Here is a 25253-nt window from a genome sequence, read left to right as displayed (position 1 = left end):
CTGCACAGCCATTCTGGCGACTTTGACCTCATTTAACCCTCAGCACAACAAGAGGAAGTACAAAGTATTTTCACGAGCTGTGAATGGGCTCAGATCTGTTTTTGACGTCTTGAGGAAGCGCTGCCTTCTGCAAAGCCAGAAGTACAAAAAAATGTATGTGAAGTCCCGAACTCCAGGGTTTACACACAGACATCGTCCCGTCCCACTTGCCCCACACCAAAACAGAGGCCACCAGAGAGAGGGGGATGGGATCCCTGAGAAACGGGGAGGCTTTGGGTCAGCGTCCACATCCCCGGGCGGGGCGCAGCGCGGGTGACAGTCACACGCACCCCTGCCCTGATTCCTGAGCGGGCCGCCCAGCGCCCCGACCCGCCGTCTGGGGAGCCAGGGGGTCCCCGCGTGCGGTCTGCACGGGGTGCGAGACCCATCCCCACCACCCCCGACCCATCCCCATCGGAAGGCGCCTCGCCCCGCGGCGCGGGAGGCGGGTCCGGGGGAGCCGCGCCCGGGGCGGCCGCCGGCGGGAGCCGCACGCAGCCACCGCGGGGCGGGGCGGGTCTGCCAGCGTCGCGCTGGGCCGGGCGGGCTGGGCCGCGCCGCAGCGCCGGCGGCTGATTCGGAGGCAGCGGCAGGGGATGGACGAGGGTACCTGCGGCGGCCAGCGGCGACGGGCGGCCCAGGTAAGAGCAGGGAGGCGCGGCGGGGCTGGGGGCTGCGCGGGCTGGGGGCTGAGCCGCCTCTGCCGCTCCTTCTCTTGGCGCCAGCGCATCGCGGCGGGGCGGGGACGGCGCGCTGCAGCCCCGGAGTTTTCCCCGCTCCCCTCGCTCTCTGAGCCTCCGCGGCCGCCTTTGTGCCCGCTCCCCGGCCCCGGGTCACCGCGGGGGCTGCGGGCGGTGGCGGGGGCCCCCGGAGGGACACAGACAACTGTTGCCTGGGAAGCGCCGGCCGCGGAGCGCTGCCAGCGGCCCCGGGGCGGTGAGCGCCGGGGGCTGGATTCGCCCTCAGCCCTGCTCGGAGAGGCATCGGCTGCGGTGCGAGCCCGAGCGGAGGCTCCCGATTGGCCTCGCCCCGCCAGGGAGACGCTTCCCCGACCGCTGGGCTCTCCAGGGTGGAAGTCTCCGGGTTTTTGCTGGCGGCCGGTGGATGCCGGAGCCGCCGCGGCCGCAGGGACGAGCAGCGGCGGTGCGGGAGCCGGCTGTGCCCGCGGCAGGGCCCGGGGGAGCCCGGCGGAGCTCCGCGCTGCCCGGGGTGTCGGTCAGACAGCCCTCGCTGTGCCCGACTGGACTGAGTGCAGTGTCGGGGGAGGGAGGGGGGGCAAAGAGCGTGATTAAGCTTCAAACTTTGATTATACCGAAAACTTTCTGTTCCATCTGCTGGTGATTGCCGGATGCGGGGTGCCATAAGTGTGGTGTTTCCAGAGGGATGTACCTAGACAGGAGATGAAAAGCTCTGCAACGCTGCGTTCATCTCGTTTAAATCGCTGTCCATGTTGGGAGGTGTTACAGCGAACAGATAGCGCGCTCGCATCTATTCTTTCTATTATTATTTTTCTCCTAATTTGATTCCAGGACCGTTTAGTTTTATTTATTTTTATCTGGGGCTTGTTTTGCTACGGTCTGAGTAATGCATTGTGCCACTGTGTAAAATCGAATGCTCCGTAATTCACTGGCAACACAGCGAGGCTCTTAACTGCACAGGCTTTCAGTGGTGCTGCTAATAACTTGCCGAGAGTGGTGATGTGAGTTGATTTCCAGCCTGTTCCTGGTCTCTAATTGCCATACGGACCATCTTTACACTCTCTGTTTTTGTAAAGTCACTTTATATGTGTTTGGGGAAAGGGTAGGTTAAGGGGGACAGAGATCTCTTTGCTTGGCTTTTTCTGTTTTGACCTTCTGCAAGGCCATAAAAAAATTAAAATTACTGTGGCAGTGAACTCCTAGAGGGGAGATTTGGAATGAAATCCTGTCGTGACATGAGGTTGCCTTGTGGGCAAAGATTTTCACATGCTCAGCACAGCTCTACAAAAATACCCCAACTCCTGTTACACAGGGAAGAACTGAGCTGCTACTTCCTTTTTCTCTGCTATGGTAACTTTCGTATTTCTGTAACATGTAAGGAAGACTGTTACATCAGCAATGTACTTTTGTTTTAAAGTAATTTAAAAAATAAACCTTGTAATTTCCCCCACTCCCCATTCTCACCAGGCCCAGATTAAAAACTAATGATAAAGTCCTGTTTCCTATGGTAGACTTTAAAAAAATGTTTTAATGAATCTAAATTGCAGATTATGGGAATATCATCAAAGATTTGGCTTAAGTTTATAAAAAGCTTAAAGAATCAACTAAGAATAAAATTCTAAAAATTTTATTCTTCAACTTAAACTGCTGTAGTATAGTTTACCACTGGTGTTTAAAGTTTCACTTAATGTAAACTATGGCAAGTAATCAAGGATTTCTGAGTTACTTATATGGTTTCTCAAAGACTGTACAATATTATACTGTATTCTGCTCTGTGCTTTTTCCCTCCCTGTGCTGTTTTTGCAGTGATGCTTTGTTGCTTTGTTTTTTCCCCCATGAACTTCTGCTCTTTATTAAAAACTGAAAATAAACAAACCACAAGTGGTTGAAAAGCCAGTGTATACCAGTAATCAGAATAAAACCCCCTTGATTAAGTCAGAAAGGAAAAATGGTGATCATCTTGGATACTATTGCATAGTTACAGTCATCAGATGTTGTTTTGCCATGACAGTGAGTCTACTGGTGAATTTTACAGTGCTGAGAAGATAATTCATTGTTAGTGTGCTTAGCTTGTTCTCATGACATCATTTTTGACGCTGTTTTGTCAGGCTGAAATATCTTGTCCTCAGCAGTATGGCAGCCTTACAAAGACATTGAGGATTTGCATGTGCAATATGTTGCAGATTTCCACATTGTGTGATACACAAAATGAGCTTAAATACTAGATGTTATTTAGATGAATAATAATTCCTGTACTTTGATAGAAATAATACTTTGTAGGTGTACAGACTATAAGTAAGACCTCTTTATCATATTTTTATCTACTTCCAAATGCCATTCTAATTAGAGTTTTTGGAGAAACTGTAAAATATTTTTTGTGGAATTACTGGCATTTTTTAGCACTAAATGCGTATTATGTGCAGTAGCACATGAACTTAATCATTCAGTTCACATTTATACAAACCAGAAAAATGCTGTTCTGTATCCACACCCTGTATATGATCCAGACATCATTAAGTCTCCTGTTAAAATCCCTGAAGACAAACAGGGTGTTTTACTGGGACCTATAATGTCAGTAGATAGGGTTGTATGGATACTAACAAAATATGTTAATTTCAAGCAGCCAAACCTCTTAGTGTTTCCTCTGTACTGAATTCAGTATGTATTTGGATCCATTTCAATATTATCAATCATTCTTTTAGCAGTGCTTTCTACTCATGTTATCTAGGAATGCAAAACAGTAATACTAAATCAGAGAAAACAGTTTGAGAGGCATGAATTAAAATATTTAATATATGGGGCAGTTTGAGAGCTGCAAAAATGCAGTCATAAATTTGAATTTTGTTGTTTAAAATTGTAACATAAGGTGCCCAGCACTCGTGTGAATGATGAGAGCAACCTGAATGATTTGAGTTGTACAGGCTCTGCTCTTTATGAAGTACCAGGAATTTACCATTCTTTCACTTACATGAAATTCCAATTCCTGCTTCCTATTAAAATGAAAAACATGTCTTATTATCTGTCTTTACATACTGGTCAATACAAGTTCTTGATTTAAACTAGTAGCAGCAGTTGATTCTACAGAAAAGATAACAGTAATTGGTATAAGACAAGAACCTTTCAGGACTGATGTGACCCAGGGCAGCACTGACACACAAGTGCTTGAAAGATTTTTATTTAATATTGTGGGTTTAAAATGTTTAGAAATGATGCCAACATGAAGATACCAACCATGAGATTTAGTTAAACATCACTCAGGCTTACCTTAACTGAGGAGCATTTACTTTGGTGTGCTAACAACTGAAATACTCTTGTCTAATTCATGAACTTGTCAATAGACTAGAAAACCAGTGCTCTGAGGGACTTCTTTGTGCATACTACTGGTTTTTTTTTTTTCCTTCTGTCCATGGCAGTACTTCTGTAGTGCTTTTCATCCGGGACAGGGTGACAAATTTTAACAATATGGTTTGGATGACCAGCAGTGCCAAAGGTGAAGCTAATGCCTAATTCCTAGTCTTACCTTTGAGTAAATCTGTGTAAGGAATTTATGATATTATAATGCATGAAATGTTAATTTTGAAGGTTCCAGTTAGCAGTGCAGCTTGTGCCATTGTGTGCACCTCTCATTAAGTGCTAGTCTGGATTGTTTCAAGTTTTGGGTTAATAAATGTGATTGGTGAACATGTGTTCCTCAGGCCTGGTGAAGAGCATCCATAACATCCATTCGTCATGAGAGTTGTTGTGTCTAGAATATGGCATGGAGCATACTGAAATCTTGAGTTTGATCCCATTTGTCTGTGATGAGCTGGGGATGACAGAAAGCAAGTTCGCATAATAGAAAAACACTGTGGATGTGCTTTGGTGTTTTTAAGGGAATGTGTAGACTTAAACTGACATTTTAGATAAAAGCCATTCTCTACTGTCCTGCATCTCTATGGTACACATACGTTTAACTTAAAATTTAAATAGTTGTTAGAAGCTTTCTTATATATAATTTATGGGGTTCAGGCGGGGGGGGGTGGGGTGTATTTTTCTCTGCTGTATTACTGCCTGAATTCATAAATTATTTGAGTGGCCTATTTTACAATTAGGTACCTCAAAGCTGAGGTTGATGGTCCTAAAACCCATGTCTGAAAGCACACTTTTCTACATTTTTTACTGTGAAGAAAATGAGATGCACAGAACTTCTGTTCTGCATCCTTCCATAGCTGCTACCACTGATACTGTTCTGGAAAGTGGAATTTCTCTCCTGCCTCACTGCCTTTGGCATCCAGAGATGAGAATGTTCCCTCAGGATTAGGAAAGCTTGTTTTGCTAAGAAATAAGTGTAAGCTATTTACTCAAACTTGAGTAGAAGCATTTGCAATGATGTTAATCTCTTCTCTTCATGTTTTATGGTGCATTAGTTGCATCCCATATTCATTAAGTGTGACAGTTTATTCTCTGTCCTTTTTAACTTTTAAGTACCTTGATCTCACATCACCCTCTTCCCAAGAGAGTGAAACAAGCAGAGTGTCATAAGCTGTCCTTTATTTCACCTGCAACCTTTGGGAAAAAAACCAAAAACAAACAAACAAACAAAAAACAAAACAAAACAAACAAACAAAAAACCCCCAGTAATTAGGCCAGAGGCCTAGACTCCTGCCCTATGATTGAGGCATTCAGGTGAGGGAAATCTGGTTTCTATAGGTGTTTCATTCTTTCATCCAGTAAATATTTTTCCATTTCATAACTTCTGCAGGGATAGTCTTAGGACTGACAATAGCCTGTGGTTTAGGGCACTACCCTGGTGTGCAGAGATGTGGTTGGGAGGCAGTCTCTCAACCTGAAAAGAGCCTACCACCCGCTCCTACTTCCTCTGTGGTTGCTTTCCTGATGCTTTTAAATAGCTCGGTGGTGCTTGAGGGCATGCTCCTGCCCTCTCATCCGAAACTTCAAAATTGCATGACACCTTTCTTCAGGAGCTTGTGAAAGGAATGACTTTGTATCTTGCTTCTAGAGAGGCCTGAGGGTTTTACAACCCTTTTTAATAACATAGGTACCTCTTGAGCTTCCAGGAATAGGTGACATCAGTTTAAGGTACAGTCTTCACAACTTTCTTACCTATTAGGTTAGGTGGCTTCCTGCTTGCTATCCCAGTTATCTTACTTTCCCTTATATACCCTAATTTGTTGCAGCTATGCTCAAAATTCTCCTGTGCGTCTAATTTGGGTTTCTAGACTTAGACGGATTAGTAAATCTAAGAAGAGCATAGATTTTGAAGGGATGAGGCCAGACTTTGGCAAGACTGAGGACTTCTGGAGACTCTCTCTTTTGGGTTTAGGATGCAGTTTAAGTCTGGTTTGATTCAGTTGTCCAGTGTAAATGTTTTGTCCTGGATGAGATTTGTTGCTTTGCAACAACTGTTGCATCTATACTTGGTTGGCAGCCACAAAGGGGCCAGAAGACCCATGACCTGCATAGACCCATGTCCTGGAGCACCTACTGGGATATTTCAAAACAGCTCAGTATTATTTGCCTCTGCAACTGAACTGAGCCCAGTAGTGTCCCAAGACTGTTGTTGCCTAAGCTGTATGTGGTTATTCTGAGAAGTGGGAGGGAAAGGGTTATTTTCATGTTTTTAAAAGATGTTTCAAAGCAAACCTGCTTTCTGTTTTATTTTCTTTATTGTGAGTGTATTTAATACCTACCTTGATCATTATAATTTTCATTTTGCAGCTGCCCCAGATAAAATCTGGAAGGTTAGCTTGAGTTAATGGCTTTCTGGGAAGAGGGGAGAAAGTTCATCTTCTGGTTTCTCTCGTGCATGTTAATAATGGTGTGCAGCTGTGGGGCAAAAATTAATTTCTGTCTTTAGCTGGTATCGAAATGCTGAGTGATGGTGCCACTTACAGAGCAGAATTGGTTTTGGAGAAGAAGGAGAAGTCTCTCTGATAACTGATCCTTTTGGTTCTATCTCCAGTAAATTGATTCCAGGTTTGTGTTTAAATAGCCTCCATGGGAGACATACAATAGTATTTGTTGGGTATGGGTGATCTGTTGGTCCTTATTTTTCAGAGAGGATTGCTATAATACTGTGGAACCTGGGGAGGGAGGCAGTGGCAAGGGGAAAATTCTATTACATTTCTCAGAGTTGTTGAGATCTGTTTAGATTTGAGAAGGCTAAATTGTTAAATTTGTTATGTTGTATTTCCAGGGACAGTCTAATTTTGTCTCAGTTGTACTTTGTCCTACCCACGTACACACGGTCTGACTCCCTGTACTGTATTGCTCTGCAATTGCAGTATTTTGCTTCAAGGATCATCTGCAGGCAGTTGGGGACTTCTCCAAATACAGATTTCGTGATGGACACTGGAAAGCTTCTGGAAATAAGTCTGTAATCCTCTCCCTAATAACTGATGGTGGCAGAGGAAGTGGGTTCTGATATTTTGAAGCCGTTTTCCCTATTTTTTTATTATGAAAGGGTCAGAGCCCTGTAGGACTGACTGGAATGCTTCCCTCACACTCTCACAAGGCTGTGCTGCAGCCAGGCTCTGTAATACCAATTACTGCGGGGATGGTTTTGCTGTTCCAGATGAGATCATGATGGGGGTGCTGGAAAACGAGTCTCCCTCAAAATGTGTTTTGTGCTCTGAATACATTAGAGATTGTGCTATTGTAGTGCAATACTTAAGTCTTTGGTTTATGTTTTTAGTTAGTGAAGGTGTTAAAAAATCCACTTAGAATTTTTTTGTCAATGTCTCTTGTATTCAACAGGAAAACAGAAAATATTTCCTGATCTTGAAGTATTTTGGGGCTGTGTTTTGCCTGTAGAACTGATTTGCATTTCTATAACTAGATGATCTTACTGTTTTTATTTATCTTATGTTTTCCTCAAAAGACAGGGACAGAGCAAACATATTAGTGGTCTTAGATGTGTAGGTAATACATTTGTCCGGTTTTATACTGTGAGACAGAAAATTATTGGGGTCTGGCTACTTAAGCCTTTGTTTTACAGAGGTTTTGATTCATTAAGGCACAGACAGTATCATGTTGTCCTTTACTGAACTAAAAGTAAAACTGCCAAAAAAAATCCCCTTTTGTTCTGCTGCTGAGGAACACTGTGGGCTGCCAAATCCTGACAGTCTGAGTCACCACAACTGTAATAAAGTGTTTGTACTTTGGCGGTTGCTGTTATTCAGTGTCTTCTAATTTATTCATAAGGCAAAGGGACACCTACAAATTTAAAATACTACTTTTTAAAGAAATAATCTGTGTTTATAAAGAAATAACATTTGTCAACAGAGAATTAAATAACACTGTGGTAACATTTCAAGGATTCTAGGGAGTACATAGTTAATCTTAAACAATAAGAAATATACTTCTATACATATATTTAACAAATTCCATGTTTCGTGCAAGAGCAGTGCTAGACTCCAAAAAATGATGGGCTTATTTTAAACTCCTTACTGAACTGTGGTGTTTTGGCCATCTGATCTGACCTGATAATGATCTGATAACCAGGGAGACTGCTTCCTTCCTAAAAATAAAACAAAACAAAAAACCAAACAACAACAACAAAAAAGTTTTAAGGACAAGGCCTCTGACCCTGGAAATGCTTATCTACATTTTAGCTTTGAAGTGTGGACTGTGACCCAGCAAGCAGAGCTCATGTAATTGAATTCGGTTGCTTTCAGCATCACTTCCAAACAAAGCAGTCAAGTTCTAGTAGTCAAATTAAGTTGTAATAGTCAAATAAAACTCAGAATGAGTGCGCATAAAGAGCTGGTGGAAAGCAGGGTGGCTCTGACTCAGTGGTGGTACCTGTGAGGCTGACAGGTGTGTTCCCAGACTCCCAGCAGGTGTTCTGCCCGTGGCCATGTGCACACTGGAGTACTTACAAGTTCTTGATCCCATCACCTGTGCTTGGAGAGGAGGTGGACTTCTTTATAATTTCTCCATGCTGTAGCTGTTTATGGATGTGAGTCCTCATATTGTCTGGTATCAGCTATTGAGGCAGAAACAAGGATTCCTTTCTTTCCATTGATAAAATAACAGTAAGGCTTTTATTCTTGATACATAGGGAATTTTGTGTGTCATTTACCTTTCCCTAACATTGAGCTAATGAAATTTACACAGTCCTCTCTCTCAAAAAAGTGCCAAATTTGCTAGACTGTATTATTAATAACTTTGCCTGATTTCATCTTGTAGAGCTGCTGATGAAAAGAACTGAGGTGGGTGTGGGTGGTAGCACTGGGGCAGTGTGGAACACATGGAAATTCTTGCAGCAGAAAGTACTATAATTTTAATTGCTGCTCAGTGTCATCTACCACTACAGCTGTTTTCCAAAGTAGGGGTTTGCCTGCTATTGACAGGACATTCACACAAAGGAAGGAGATGATAGATAAGCAAATGCAAATATATTACATGCCTTCTATCGTTTGGTTTTTAATACATGCTGTGGTGACGAGTTCAGCGTGAAACACTCAGTGACATGTAATTATATGTGCATTAAGTGGAAGTTGATTCATAGTGTCCCTCTCCGAGAGTACCTATCCATAATGCACTGAGGTGGGGATGTGAGAGGAGCAGCACAGCTCTGAGCTGCTTAATTCATGTGGCACTGCAGTCCTGCTCGGCTGCTGACTTCCTTTCTCCTTTCTCCTTTTTTTTTTTGCCCGTAAAAGGAGAAAAGTGCTGCCATATGACTCGCTTTAGAGAGAATCACAAGATGAGGTTGGGGCCGGAGGGGGGGGGGAAGTTATTCAGGTAGCTTTGTTTTTTGTGCATGATACAAAAACATTCTGCTTTCTGTGTTTAATATGGGATTACCAGCAAAGTATGTGGTAATATTTCCTTCAACTGACATCGCAATCAAACATTTCATTCTTATAATAACTTCTTTTTTTTTTCTTTCTGCATGGATGAGAGATTCTGAAGGGAAGTCATATAAATGAGTTTGGAAGGAGATAACTTCAGTTCTTAGGGATTAGGCTGCCCTCCAAACCTGCAGACACTTTCCTGCTGATTGTTAAAGAATAACTCTATGTGGTATTCTCCCATCTTGTGCCAGTGACTGTAGGTAGGCACGCCTGAATTCATTGCCTAATTTCGCACTGTTAAAAAGCTTCATCACCAATTTTTCCAGAAAGCAGACTAATTGGGTGATTCTCTGAAGAATTGCTCAGAGATCAAATCTGGACAACTCTGTGCCTTTTCACAAAGTCCTTGAGCTCTCTTACTCTGCAGTCTCACAGTGACTCTCTTTTACCATAAAGCAAGAGTTGCCTGACTTTGACATATTCTGACAAAAAGCACAGCCCTCCCACTCATGAGGGTCACAGTTTCTCCACAGAGAGAAGGCAATTAGCAGCTCTAAATGAGTTCCACCCAATTTTTGGCATGGGTTACTAGATGGTGTTTGATGGGTTCCTGATTCTGCATCAGAGTGCACAGCAAGCACCAGGATGGTCAACTCCAACCATGCTGCCAGACGAAGTCCTGTGTGTGTGTTCAAAGCCATCTCTGAGTTGATAATTCACAGTATTGATCAGCTTGGGTTTAGTCAGCCTTGCCTGTTCCCTTTATTTACTGATGCTGTGAAGTGATTTGACATGGGGGCATACTAATCAGCCGTCTCTCTTGCTCAGTCCAACACAAGATGTTTTAGAAATCAGAGAAAAATGGATGTGTCTGTGCAAACCAGACTTTTTTCTTTAACAACGAGAAATGGAGATCTTCGACCCAAACATTTACTTTCATATGAAATGAAGCATCTTATCAAGAAGTCCAAAGGGAGCTGGAGAAAATTAAGATCTTAGTAATGAACATTCATTTCCTACATTTCCTAGCATCACCTTTTTCTAGTGTCACTGTAGGTATCATGGGAACAGAGCAAAAGGACCATACTATTTATGAGTCTAAAGTATTTTTTTCCCTCTAGCTGTTGGGTTTTGGTCTTTTTTTTTTTTTTTTTTACATCAGAACTAGGATGTAGGCCAAGATCTGTGAAAAACAGATGTCTGTCTCATGCCTGCAGTGTTATCATCGCTGGGATTTAATAAATTTGTTACTTCACATATGTGGGTGGGTTTTTATTGTGTTTTAGACTTTTGGTTGTTTTTTTTGAAAGATCTGACAGTTTAATGGTTCATTGGATGGTCTTTAGTTGAGTGTTGATGTCATTGTTGAGATATATTTGTCATCTTTTCATCTCTTTGGAAGACTAAAATTGTACCTGTAGTTCAAAGTGCTACAATTAAAGTATTCATGGGTAAATCAGAGTGTGGGAGTTCATCTGGGACTACTAGGTTGGAGCAGATGGTTATTAGGTAGATTATTAGGTGGACTCACTGGACCGGATTGGCAGCTGGTATTGCAACAGTTTTAAATGGGTGCTCAAGGTTTTACAGAGTAATAAGCAGTTTTGTCAATACTGATGTGGGTTGACCCTGGCAGGTGCCCACCAAAGCTGCTCTGTCACTGTCCTCCTCAGCTGGCAGGGAACGGAAAACAATGAAAAGCTTGTGGGTTGAGATAAAGGCAGAGAGAGATCCCTCACCAGTGACTGTCATGGGCAAAACAGACTCCACTTGGGGAAATTAGTTTAACTTACAGTGTGGAATAATGAGAAATAAACCCAAATCTTAAAACACCTTAAATCCCCACCCCCCTCTTCTTCCTCTGCTCAACTTCACCGTCAACTTTCTTTCCCTCAATCCCACTGTCAATTTCTTTCCCTCAATCAACACAGGGGGACAGAGAATGGAGGTTGCAGTCAGTTCAGCCATCTCTGCCACTCTATCCTTACATTCTTCCTCTTCTCCAGCATGGGGTCCCTCCCACAGGAGACAGTTCTTCATAAACTTTTCTGAGTCCTTCCTATGGCCTGCAGTTCTTCATTAAGTGCTCCAGTGTGATCCCTCCCATGGGCTGCAGTCCCTCAGGAGCAGCCTGCTCCAGCCTGGGTCCCCCATGGGGTCACAAGTGCTGCCAGAAAACCTGTTCCTGTATGGACTCCTCTCTCCATAGGGCAACAAGTCTTGCCAGGAGCCTGTTCCAGGGTAGGCTTCCCACAGGGTCACAACCTCTTTCAGGCACCCACCAGCTCCACTGTGGGCTCCTCCATGGGCTGCAGGTGGATCTCTGCTCACCCATGGTCCTTCATGGGCTGCAGGGGCACAGCTGCCTCACCATGGGCTGCACCAAAGGGCTGCAAGGAAATCTCTGCTCCAGCATCTGGAGCACCTCCTGCCCCTCCTTCTGCACTGACCCTGGGTCTGCAGGGCTGTTGTGTGCATGCACTCAATTTCTCCTCGGCTGCTCTTCTGCAGCAGTTCTTTTCCCCAGTCTTAACTCAGTTATCCCAGAGTGCTGCCACCATCACTGATGGGGTCAGCCTTGGACAGTGGCAAGTTGTATCATCCCATCCTGTTCCCCTTCACTGCCCTCCCCACAACCAAAACCTCGGCACAGAAACCCAGTACACAGTACCATTGCACTTAAAGACTCCAAGATAAGGACTTGGCACTGAAGATGATGGTCTGTAGGTCAGCAGCTGTGAAAGGGTTGTATGTTTTTGTATTGTCAGGATGATTTCTCAGTCCCCTATGACACTGCATAATCACATCTATACAAAGTTTTACACACAGTAATTCTTGCCAGTTACAATATTTACATCCATATTTGCACCACGGTGGTTGTGTTTTCCTTTGGAAAGTTTTATGTGCCTCTCTTGTCTTGACAAAAACTTCTTGCTTGTGTTCCTTTTTGTGCAAAATAAGGGTAAATGTTTTCAATTCAGGTTTGCATGAATTTTTTAGAAGTAATTAACTTGTGATTTCTGACTTAGACGAAAGAAACGAATTTGTGAAGGCATATATAACTTTGTGAATTATTGAAAAATCCCCACAGATTTGTTCCTAAAATGCTGATCTTGTAGGATGAATTTTTTCCTTGCCCATCACTCTGATGTTGGTGAAGTTTGGAGAAGCAGAATCTCAGCTGTGCATTGGAATGCAGTTGATATGCAGTTGATATGCCCATTTTATACCAGCTGACAATCAGGGCTAATGTTCTACTGGCAGCAGTCCAGACTTAGTGAAATTAAGAAATCAGATACTCAAGTTCAGTCCATCTGAACACATTAAAAAGTTTCAAAACCTAGAGAGTGGAAATTTTCACATATGCTGCAAATGATTCTTGTGGAAACACAAATGCTCAGATGTTACATGATTATGTGGTTTGGTTCCCCTGATTTGAAAGCAACAATGACGTAGGCAAGGGTAGCGTGTTAATTCTGAAATGCCTTTGGGTGGTTATTAACTTCTAAAAATTATGTTCTCCAGGAGCAACTGGATACTGTATTTCTGATGCATGTTCATAGTAGGAACTAAATAAGGAGGGGGTATGGCATGCGACTGTACTGTTACATTTTTAGTCCTGCTCATGACACAGTTTTGTTCTATGCCAATTAACACTCTCCCAGATAGTGCCCAAGCATAGTTCTGGGGTTAGGAGAGATGATGAACTGTTTCCAAAAGGCTGTTTGGATCTGTCTGGGCTGGATGGAGGAATAGGATTTTAGTTGTCCAGCTACAAGCTGTAACATGTTTGCTGGTTTCAAGCCCTGAATGGGGCTATTTGCCCTGGTCTGTTTTATTTTCTGACATACATGTGGCCACAGATCCTGCTTTCCAAGAAGCTGGGGTTCAGCAGCTTGTTTGGGAAGGCAGTGGCAGCATTGTTGTTGTGTGCTTAGGAAGGTAGAAGAAAAATTCTTTCAAGCCTGGAAGTGAGAAGCTGTCTGGAAAGCAGGAAAAATGAACTAGCGCAACTTAAAATCATGGAATAATTGAGTTTCATATTTCTTTTATAAGATAAGCCCCAAAGAATACTGAAGTATAATCAGCCATTTTGAATGCACTTGTTTAAAAAAAATATTTGAAGAATTATGGCCTGGCATTTAAAATCAAAATGAATAAACTGAGTGTTAAGCAGATGGCATGTCCAATGTCCTGAACTGGAGGATGGATATCCTTGCAGTAGACTAAAATTTATCCCTGACCTAAGCTTTGCTTTCTGTTAGCTAAAGGAGCAGTGCTAGGGCAAACCTGAGTTGGCATGATCCTTAGCTTTGCCCTGGGGAATTCTTGTCTTAAGCAGATGTCTCAGCCCTCTTCTAATTGTTTGCCTTCTGTCTGGGAGGTGCAAGTCTAACCTTATATTTAGCAAAAAACTGTAGGGTGTGAAGTTTTGTGTGTGGGTGTTTTTTTTTTTTCTTTAAGCAGTGTTAAAGCTATTAGCATCCTAATGACTTAACAGTGTCTGGTCCAACAGACAACTCACGGGTTGACTCTACTCCGCAGAGCACAGCCATCTGTCTCAGCACCTTGCTTGGACATGAAGAATAGCTGTTGGGATGGCACAGACTTCTTGGTAACCTTGTCATGTGTTCCTCCCCCTGGAAGTGGTCCAGTGATCAGAAATTGAGCTCCCAGTCCCCGCAGGGACAGTGCCGTTCCTGGTCTGGGAATTCCTGGTGCAGTTTGTGCTTTGAGGGTTGCGTGGGGAGAGAATCAAAGCTCAGGTCAGGATGCTCCAAGGATGACCTGCCCTGAGTTACCTGTATTGCCTTTGACATCTCTCGCATTTTTCTGCATAAGATTTAAATAATACCGTCTTGGAAGTAGAGGTTTTAATGAGTCTGTGCTTTTTCAGTTTATACATTGATAAGTGTGTTCAGCTGCTGCTCCATTTTTGGTTTTGTATTTTAAATCAGAATAAAATTCATTGCTTCATTTTGGAACTTGTACTTTCTACTTCTTGAGTAAAGGACTTCTAAAACACGAAATAATGTTGTGGTTGCATAGTGAGGATAAAGAGTTTGGCCTCTGACTCACACTTCATCTCATTTAACTCTTCTCTTTTGCCTTTGAGCCTTGTGTAGTCCATTCTGAAATGCAGCTTCACTTAACTCCTCTTTTCCAAATAGAATTAATTTAGCATCTCTGCTATTTATGCTTTGTTGAATACTGATTGTGCAGCCTTAATTATTTCTTACACAGCAGGAAACTTTCAAAATAGCAGCTGTGTTTTTCCTTAAGTCAAATTGGTTGTGAACTACGACTGCTCAAATCCCTGGGTGGATAATAAGCTTTACTCCCAGCAGGTCCCCCAGACTACTTCACTAAGGGAACCGAAATGACTCCTGTGTTTCATTGTATAAATGCATTTTAACTAGAGATAGATTGACATGCTGGAGCTTCCCAAAATAGTAAAAGAGAATTTTCTCTTCTGCATTAATATGTGATGGATTGCCTCCTTGTTAATATCCTTCCCTTAAAGCACCATTAAAGTTTTACTGAAGTTTCCAGAGTGCCTTATTTATTTCAATCAATTTTTATCAGGCTGGTGTTTAAGAAAGGGTCACTTTCCTTTATTTCTGACTTGCAAATTCTCCCAAGAGTGGTTTCTCATAAATAGGTTTCTTCACCCTGTGATTAAGTCACAGTGTTGTAAGAGGTACCTTGATACTTACTTAGTGTTGTTCCTCTTCATTTTTCTCAGCTTTCCTAGGGAAAACTCTGATACCAATCTTGGGATGTTTGTCTCCACTTTTAAAGGATTATTTTAAAGATACCAAATTGGAAACTCTAAACTTTTCAGACTAGTTTATCCTCCTTCCTGCCCATGCCACTTGATAGCATCTCTCTCAATCCAAATGTGGTACCTCAGTGAACTTGCCTTGCATCCCATTCCATGCTCACAGACAATAAATGCTTACTGGCATCTGTTTGTAGTCTTTTTTTAATGCCCATTTCATACAAATTGCACTGCAAATTACATAGACTTTGTTTTTACATCCCATTTGATTTTGTGTTTCATTTTCTTTAATACTGAATGAAATTTAGGTATCAGATAATTTTTAAAAAAGATTAAAAAGCCAACTTTCAGAATGTTGTGTGCATTTGATTAAAAATCTAGTTCAATCCTAGTTATTGCTTAAGTAGTGCTGAGGGATAGCTGTGCTGTATAAGTTGCAAAGATTTTGTAATTTTATAATTCAGCTGAACAAGAGGTTGTGCTTAATAGGTGCTCCTGCAGCAGTCATTCAGTACCCTGGTGTGCACTAATATGAGATTAATTGACCTTTGGCTCTGGGAGTAATGCACAGTAGAAGACACCTTGTGGAGTAATATTTGCTTTTGAAAAAAGGAAAGTTATTCTTTATTATGAAGGCATTTAAGTAACTTTTCTGATTTTTACTCATTAATTAAAACAGTTTCATTAATAATGATCTTTTAAAATAAATTTTAAAATCCACAGATTGCAGCCTCTGTCTAAGTATTGGGAAGGCTCTGGATCATCTTCAGCAAGGTAAGAGTCAACTCTGATACTTTCAGATTTGCACAGAAGAGCTGTGGAGCAGATTTGAACATCATCAATGATAAATGAACACTCACCCCCCATTGAATACCATTCTTTATGCAGTTTTACTAGTGCACCTCACTGACGCTTTCAGAATGCTATCTGGGCACAATATTCTCGCCTTAAGGTTTTTATTTGTTTGCTTTTCTTATTATAGAACAACAATTGAGAATTCTTCTTCCCATGTACTTTATTCATTTACTCCACTGTTTGTTTTGAGTCGTTTCACTGTTATTGTTCTGGTCTGTCTAAACCCTTGGGACAGAATTGGCTTAGGCAGAGAGCAGGATTTGTTCACATCCCTTTTGAAGTCCTGTTTCTGTAATTTTTGTGGGTCTTCTGCTGCCATTTTTTTTCCAAATCTTGACTGAGTTCCCATCAAACTGTCTGAAATATAAGTTGCAAATACCATGCATTGCTACAGAACTGGAGAGAATTTGCAGCCAGCAGCAAAATAAAGCAAGGAATTAAAAAAAAAAAAAAAAAAAAAAAAAAAAAAAGTTTTTCCCCTAGAGAAAGGGAGTTCCCTGACTTGACCAGCTACTAATTGGTACAAAGATTTGTTTGCACAGAGGAGCTATGCCTAATTAGATCCCTGTGTGGGTGTTCTACTTGGGAAATTAGTGTTACATTTTGATATAATTTAATCTACTTTTATGATGAATTGTTACAATTTGCATCAAGGAAGCTATTTTTAGGAAAAAAAAACCAGCAAAAACATCTGCACTGCACCACAGGAGTTTCAAGAAATAATTCCTCTTTAGGGCAACAATCAAGGTTATCATTTTGAAGCTGAATGAATAAAAGCCCATAATTAGATTAAACCCAGTTTTTAAACACGTATGTAGAAATATAGCTGCACAAACACGACAGTGTGTTTTTCAAAGCCAAAACTTAATTAAGCTGTATTAAGCTGATTTATGAACTGGATGGCTTGACCTCTGAGGTTGTGAGGATAGTGAAACTGAATACTTGGGAAAAGTATTTGTGGAGTTATATTAGCATAATTGAGGTTATGGTTGAAATCGAATTTCACTTCCAAGCTTTTCTGTAGTGATTTTATTTTTCTTGTTACCTTCACCTTTATTCTGGGAGCAAACTTGCATCTCTCTTAAGTTATTTTATTTAGGGACTTGAAAAAGTAACATTAAAATAGCTGTCTGTATAGAACTTTATGAAGGACCTAGTCCCCTTGTTTTTCTAGTGGCCTCCATTGCCCCAACACTCGGAAAATGAAGTCACTATTGAGCATTTAAATTACATTATTTATTTCAATAGTTTCAAAAGATTGGAAAATTAATTTCTGAACTTAGAACTGCTTTAACTGGATTTTTTTCAATATAAATATAGTTTTAAATAAATTTAGCCTTTATACTAAATTGCTAAATGTTTTGCAAATGTATTTCCATTTCTATGATTTCATTATTATATCTTTTAATTCTTAATATACTGCATGCCATTACCAGTGCATATTATTTTCTTTTGGCTTTACCAGTCTTGGCAACAGCTCATTATGAAATCCCACTTAAATTGAATCTATGCAGCAGAATTATATGGGATGAAATTTAGTTTGAATACCTGATAATTTCTACCCAGCTGCATTTTTTAATAGCATTACTACAAAAATGTTTGGATGTTACAAATTTCACTTTGAATAGAATAACTTCATTTCTCATGGAAATTTCTTTTTTAAACTAGAAATTTTCATTGCAAAATTGAGATAGGGAAAAGCAAAGCCAACCCCATGTGTAATCTTGAATGTTTTTCACGACAGACGGACGTTGAATGTTTAGCATCACTTCTTTGGATTTTTGAATGTGAATTGGAACCACTTTGTTTCTAGGTAAGACATAACTGTGTGTTTGTGTTAAGTACTCTCTTCCTCTTATACGTGAATTGTGAGAAAGCTAAAGAGTGTATGTAATATGCTGGACTTTGCTTTTTGCAGTGTTTATGTGTTTGTTGAATGAGTCCCATGTTACTTGAGATTTTTAGTGCTAATAGTTCATTGTTCTAAATGTCTAAGTTCCCTGAGAGAAACCACACCAGCCACTCCATATGTACAGGACTTATTTTTGTGATCAGGTGTATATGTTCTGTTAGCTCATTGCCATGTAGAGGTGAGTGCTGTCTGCCCCTTCTCCTGCATCAACACCTTCACTCAGCAGGATGTGGTGGTTTAGGGAATTTGCTGCTGTAAATCTATGGGTTTGCAAAGGTTTCCTGGAGGATTACTCTTCTGTCGGATTAGACCTCTGCATCAGCTCACTGCAGATTCACACAAGTACTGATATCAACGCAAGGGAGTCAGTGCCAGTACCTGCAGCAACAAACTTTTTTGTTGGTTTTAAACTTCTTATTTCTCTCTGCTCCAAGAAAAGGTTTGATGCATGAGAAGCACTATGAAGGGGTTGTGAGCAGCTGCAGACTTCAATAGCTGAGGGGAAGCAAGCGGTGATAGAGATGAACTAGAAGGTTTTGATCTGTAGATGTAATTAAAAGAAAATTTGTCATTGAAAACAAACTACTTAGTGAAATAGTGGAGGTTGTGCCTGTCTGGCTTCTTGTGTTTTCTACAAAGATTATAGGGATCAGAAAGGCAATCTCTGTCACACTTCACATGCAGCCGAGTTGTGGTCAGCCCTGCGCTGGGGCTGCAGGGCTGAGAGGCATGGACATCAGTTCTTGTTGTGACCCAAACATGTTGTTTGCCAGCCCTTCCTGGATTCCTGGGAAGCAGACAGGACATTTGCCCTGGAGCGCTTGCAGCATGTTAACACCTAAAATCTGAAAGGCAATGGTATCTTATCTGTATTGTGGGTAGCAAGGCTGTGCAAGATGGTAGCTTTGATCCAGTGGTTTCTCAAAGAGATGGAAGCCATTGAGTATGGAAAGGATTTTTAAGTTAACCCTGCTTTAGTAACAGTGAATTAATTCAGCTTGCTGTGAGAGGCATCCAACAAGTGGTGCTGTGGGCAAAAGACCACAAAACTTCCATTTGTTGCAGGTGAAAACAAGCCCAACGCGGCAGCCGGCAGCCGCCTGACTGGGTTTCTATCAAAGCCGGTTCACAGTACCCAGGTGAAGTCAGGGCAGTCTGTCAAAATAAAGGTGTTTGCTGGCTGTGAGGAGGTTTGTTCAAAAGAAATAAAGCCACTTGCAGAGGTGGAAGGGGTAGAGATTCATCTCTTTAAGGTCACAAAGGATGTGGAACCAGCATAGCTGAAAGACAGCAATATTCCTGTTCCATTTCATTGGATGGGTGAACAAACTCAGGTCCAGGGGAGGAGGTGGATGGGAGGGGTCGCAGGAGAGACTTAAGATGAAAGGCTGCAATCAGAGCTTTGAAAATTTCTGCAGGGTAGAAAATTATTCTCTGTGTTTTAAACTACTGGTGTGAACTTGTAAGGACTGTATACACAACCAGCAAAACTATTTTGCTTTTTTTTTTTTTTTTTTTTTAGGTTTTACTTTATCCATTAAAAGAACTTCCAACCTTCTATTTTGTTACAGTCATATGGAAGTTGAAATAGGAATTATGTATGTGACATACCTATTAAATTTTATAATGACATTTCAACTAAAATTAATGGTCCAGGATGATCCTTCTGAACCAGAGAGGAGAGAATCTCAAAAATGGGTGTTCAGCATGGACTTACCCACTCCAGTGGCTGGAACTGAGATGAGTTGAAGGGAGATCTTAGAGACAGGACAAGTAGAATGAAAAGGAAAAATAAAAAGAAAAATGGTAGGAGTGGAGATGAATCTTGATGTGACAGAAGAAACAGAAAAGGGGGGGGAAAAAGGGAGTGAAATGAGGAAATAAAGATTTGTTAAATTATGGACTATTTCATATTTATTCCATAAAAAGTTAATACTACTACAGCGTGGCTCATTGTTTTTACTAGTTTCATTGGTAGAAAATAATAAACTCGTAGGAATTACGCTGGGTAAGAAAATTAGTTAGTAATTTTTTTTTACCTGATATATTTGTGAAGTTCTAACTGTTGGCTGTTAGAGACCTTTTACAGTTAAGACTTTTTTCTAAATGAAACCCTTAAATGTGAATTTACTGGTCTTAAAAATTGATTTTTTAAACTGATCAAATACAATCTGCAGAAGCATATGAAGATGATTTTGTGTGTGTGTGTAAAAGGAAAGGTTCTGAAAATCAAATCTTCATATAAAAGTGACAAGCCAGTAATAAATTCTAAATGCTAATGCAGCAGAAGCAATTTTTTGTGCTCTTACGTGTGAGCTGTTTGATCTGTGCTACGAACTTTACATGATAAGGTGTTCATTTCTGTCAGTGCAAAGAGGAAAACTGAATCTTGTAGACTGTTTTTGAAATGGCCAGTCTCCCTTACAATTTTTGAAAGGTGTGACATGAATTATTGCTATAGTTCTCCAGAGTTTGAATGTCCTTATCAGATTAAATAATAGTATAACTGTTTTCAGAAATGTTCTGTGTATATGTGTATATAGTGATGTCTTACTGTTGGTTTTTAAATGACCTTGGGAGCAGGAGAATTTGGGGTGGGAAGAGAGTAAACTAGTTTTCATTTTCAATTTCCTGTTTTCTAAGAATACATTGGAACCTTTCTTAATTAATGTCATAGTAGACAGTTGGAAGATGAACTATGATGACTATATTCAGGTCTTCACATGGTAAGTATGTTCTTAAAATAGTAACAGCTTGACAAGAATTTTCCACCAAAAGTAGTGTGAACTGTTTAAGATGAAGTTAGCAATGCAGGTAGAGCAAGATCAAGCATTTAACCTAATCCAGACAATTAAGTTGGATGTCTGAAGTAGGCTTCACTAACTGCTTAAGGATTGATGTTGAGTGCCAGAATTAATATCTAAAGCTGAATCTCTGGAGTGAATTTGTACTTCACACACAAATGTGTCCTTAGTTTACCTTAGGCCATGATGACTTACTAACATCTCAGGTATCTTGATAAAATGAGGAGCGCTGTGGTCGTAGAATTTCAGAATGCATTTCAGACATTTTTTTAGAAATTAAAAGTTTAGAAACAAGATGATAACATTTCACACCTGTTGCTGTGCAGTTTTTGAGACTGTTTTTATCTCACAGAATATCTTGTATGGGCATGTTCTATACAGTTATAAGGAGTACCACATAATGAAGTTTTTAACACAGACCTCTAGTTAATTCATTGCCAGGTATTTTACAGATATAATCCATAAATGTGTTTCAGGGAGAAGTGTGAAGAAAAGTACTCTGGTAATTGTAGAGGTTGCCTTGTATTATTGGCCAGATGTGTTTTCCCCAAGAACTGGGCACACTCTCAGTCTGGAATTCAGCTTTATGCCAGATTTTGGTCTGTAGTGCTAGACTGTGACTCAGAGCCTAAAATTAAAAGGCTTTTACTGAGTTTTACATCCTCAAAAAAGGATGGTTTTCCAGCAGGTGTTAATGATGAGATGTCTGCTAATTTACAGATGCCTCATTGAGACTTCATTAAGTTTTTGAAATTAAGGCTATAATTTTTCAAAAGTAGCAAAAGACATAAACTCAGTGACTTCTTCTGAAACAAAGGCTCTAATTTTTCACTTACAGGAAAAAATAAGGCCTTGGATTATCTTTTTTTTTTTAAATAAAAAAGTCCTTCAAATATATTTTTCTTTCATGAAAAAGATTGCAAGCCTTTTTTTTTGCAATACTCACCTTCATTAACACAACTTGCTGACTTCCTTCCTCAGCTGCAGTTCTTCCTACACTCAGAGGTCAGAAAAGAGCAAGATCAACAAGCCACACATCTGGCTGTCTCTCTGTCCAACTGGAACAAAAAACAAATTTTTAATGGCTTTTTGAGTTAATTGTAAACAATTTGGTTTTGGAGTCGCTGGCTTGCAGCAAATGTTTGTCGTAGGCGGATGTAGGGAAAAAGGACTATGTCCTAATGCAATTCCTCTGTGGCCAGCAAGGAGAAAAAAATCACTTTAAAAAAAAAAAAAAAAAAAAGGAATGTCCTACTCCTTGTAGCATTAAAGTATGCTGGGAATTTTGAGTGCATACATTATTTCACAATCTTAAAATATATGCTTTGATGAGGCAGAGAGACAGAAGTACTTGCTCATTTAAATTTTCTGTAATCTTGTATACAGTAATAGTAATCTTTCCAACCCCTTTATTTTCATGAGCTGTTTATGTATGAACAAGCTAACAGTGATAAAAGACTAGGGACAAACAATAGGAATAGGGGAAAACTATTTTAAAGGGAGAGTTCTGTTCTAAAATTTTTCTCTGAAATTTATGTTGTTCCTAAAGGCATTTTTCCAGTAAACAATTGTCAGAACCGTATGTTTACAGTCATTAACCCTTAATTAATATTTTGAAAACAAGTCCTTCAATAAGTGAAGTACAGTGGTTTTCTTACTTTCCCAGTTGTCGTAATCTTTTATACTCTTTAGAATCAGGTAGCATCAGTATATCTAAATTATTAGAATTATCTCTTTTTTTAAAATATTTTATGTAAAGTAAATGATTGGTGTGACTTTTATGCCTTCACATTTCACGACAGGCTTGTTATTTTACAGCACTTCTGAAACCCCAACTCCTTTTAAAATACCTTGCTGTAGTTCTTTGTATCTGAATTTGGACTCACATTGCTCCCATATTTTTTGTTGCTTTGTTTATTACCTTTGTCATGATGGTTTTATTTCTCATCTGACCATCCTGCTAAATACTTGCAAATGTCTCGATCTGAAAAGTAAATTGATAATTCTGTTTGGAATTATGCCAAAGCATATGACAAAATTGAATAAAATGAATCATTCAAAGGAAGTGTCTTCTGTCTATTTGTTTGTAGGCGGTGAAGTGGTCTGTATTATGATTATTTTTTGTCCAAATTAGGTGTTTGGGTTGCTAATGCCACTTAGTGGATATCTGCGTTAACTGCAGCCTGTTCCAAAGCCAAATCAGGTGCCACAGAGCTCTTTATTTGTATATTGGAGTTTTCCTCCTGCCTGGAATAGGTTGACTATAGCATGTTTTCAAGAAACTTAATTATCAGGCGCATTTTAAGATGTTAATTATAGCTAGTTCAGTTTTTTGATTAAATTTATTAAAATGTAGGAATTCTTTATTACTGAATTTTGAACTTAGAAGAAACTAAGTATCTTATTTGCATATTTAATTTGATTTGAAACACTGAACAACAGTCTTGTTCACTTTGCACTGATTCTTTAGGTTAATGAAATATTAATTGACAGTAAGGTGACAATTTTGGTGGTTAAGGGAATGCTTTGCTTTAGCCCTTTTGGTTGGTGACTGGGCAAACACTGAGCTGGAACAAGCTGATAGTTCAAGAACTGAATCCAAGGAAGTAGTGAGTGCCTTTTGGTTGATGTATCCCAGATGGGAGTGGGATAGGCCCTGTTGTATTTGGGCTTTTTCAGACTGATGAGAGCAGGGTGCTGATAATGCCAAAGTTGGGGGTTTGATCCCCACTTGGGCCATTCACTTCAGAGTTGGACTCGATGATCCTCATGGATCCCTTCCAACTCCGAATATTCCGTGATTCTGTAATTCTCCTTCGCAAGATTAGGAAGGTGAGATAGACACTGAATGTCTGTTCTACCACCATCATTGAAAATTACCATTACCTGAATATATATATTTTAATAAAGGTTCTTTTTTGCTAAGTAGTTGGGATGGTAGTATTAATAACTTGGTGTATTTGATACAAAATGTAAATATATTAAAAAATCTGTCTTTTATCTGATACCAATACATACATATAATATACTATATATGGTATATTTTTATAAATTTATATAAATACTATAATCTATATAGTATAGTTTTTCCTAATATTAGTGTTTAAAAAAATCTAGTCTGTGCAAAAAGAATATCATCCTTTTTGCAATTTAAAGGTTTGGGATTTTTTTTATGGAAAAGATTTCTTGCACTTTTGAAACGTGAATTGATTTAGGTCTTTCAATTTCTTTTTAGTCACTAAACTCCGTTCTTTGAACGGTTTTTTGACTTCAGTAAATTTCAACGAAGTTTCAAATATTTTTACATTTCCTATTTAAATAGTTGTTTATAATTTGAAATTTTCTCAGAAACTAATGAATGGTGCCTTTTCAAGGATGTGACTTCTTTGTTTTAAATGTGACTTCTGTCACCTCTAAATGTGGTGGCAAGTTAGTTACAAGTGACAATGAAACAAGTTTATGCAAAAGTAAAATTTTAAATTTTGCTTTAAACCTAAATATTCTGTGTACTTCCTAGGTCTAGAAGGCATGAATTGCCTTTGAAATGGGATTCAGCAAAAGCAGTAATAAAGTCTTGGATGTGACTGCTTCCTTCCATTTTTGGTAGCAGGTAACTGGCATTTTAAAATTAGAGCTCTCATTCTTGTGTACCTCTTCTAGTCAGACTACAAAACCATTTCTTCATTCTCAACTCTAGCCTGCTTCTTGAATTCAAAAGAATGTTAATCCATACTTCCTGAAAAAGCGTAAATGAAATGAGTGTTTCTGTACAGACTGGGCTGGTGCCAGGGCTGATGTGGCACACAGCAGATGCCAGGCAGGGATGCCCTGCTGAGAGCCCTCACCAGCCTCGGGATCTCGCTGTGCCAAGCCGGAGCAGCCCCCATGTGGTCTTCAACCTTTGAGTGGAAATGGCACTTCTGGTAATTTCAGATGCAGTCACAGTTACTTTTAAGCTAAATTCTGAGTTTCAGCAGGAAGAAAGGGAAAGCAATATAATTCGGTTTGTAATACTGGTATCAGTTCTGAAATGTGGTTATTATAATATTGTCTGGATTGGTTTGGGTTTTGTTTGAGCTGTGAGAGTAGAGGAGAAGGCGCTGGAGCCCATGCAGAAATGCCGGCTGATCGTGCTGGGGGAGGTTGTTACTGTTGGGCTTATTTCCGCTGGTGCGAGGGCTCCATGGCCTTTGTTTAGATGGGAGGCTGGGCTGTGGAGACGGTCAGGGAGCTGGTGCACCCCGTCTGTAAGCAAAGGCTGAGGGAGCTGCGGCTGTTTAGCCTGGAGAGGAGAAAAGTGAGAGTGGACCCCATCAATGTGTGTAAAAGGGAGGGTGTCAAGAGGATGGACCTGGCTCTGCT

At 40.3% G+C, this 25253-nt stretch overlaps 1 protein-coding gene across 6 annotated transcripts in view; it reads left to right on the top strand.

Moving 5' to 3' along the window:
- Window positions 1-561: 561 nt before the first annotated feature.
- CYRIA (CYFIP related Rac1 interactor A) overlaps window positions 562-25253 on the top strand; it is a 54326-nt gene continuing 29634 nt past the window's right edge. For 3 of the 6 annotated variants that reach the window (XM_066179951.1, XM_066179954.1, XM_066179958.1), the window contains exons 1-3: window positions 562-680; window positions 16044-16094; window positions 17920-17988. The gene's annotated coding sequence lies outside the window, so the exon portion shown is untranslated. The remainder of the gene's footprint in view (window positions 681-16043; window positions 16095-17919; window positions 17989-25253) is intronic. The other 3 variants (XM_066179957.1, XM_066179955.1, XM_066179956.1) reach the window with 2 other exon arrangements.

Source organism: Chamaea fasciata, unplaced genomic scaffold (genome assembly GCF_029207755.1).
Source record: "Chamaea fasciata isolate MVZ Bird 193981 ecotype frontalis unplaced genomic scaffold, bChaFas1.0.hap1 SCAF_3, whole genome shotgun sequence".
NCBI lineage: Eukaryota > Metazoa > Chordata > Aves > Passeriformes > Sylviidae > Chamaea > Chamaea fasciata.
The sequence above is the reverse complement of the archived record's forward strand: the minus strand, read 5'-3'. Positions and strand labels throughout refer to the sequence as shown.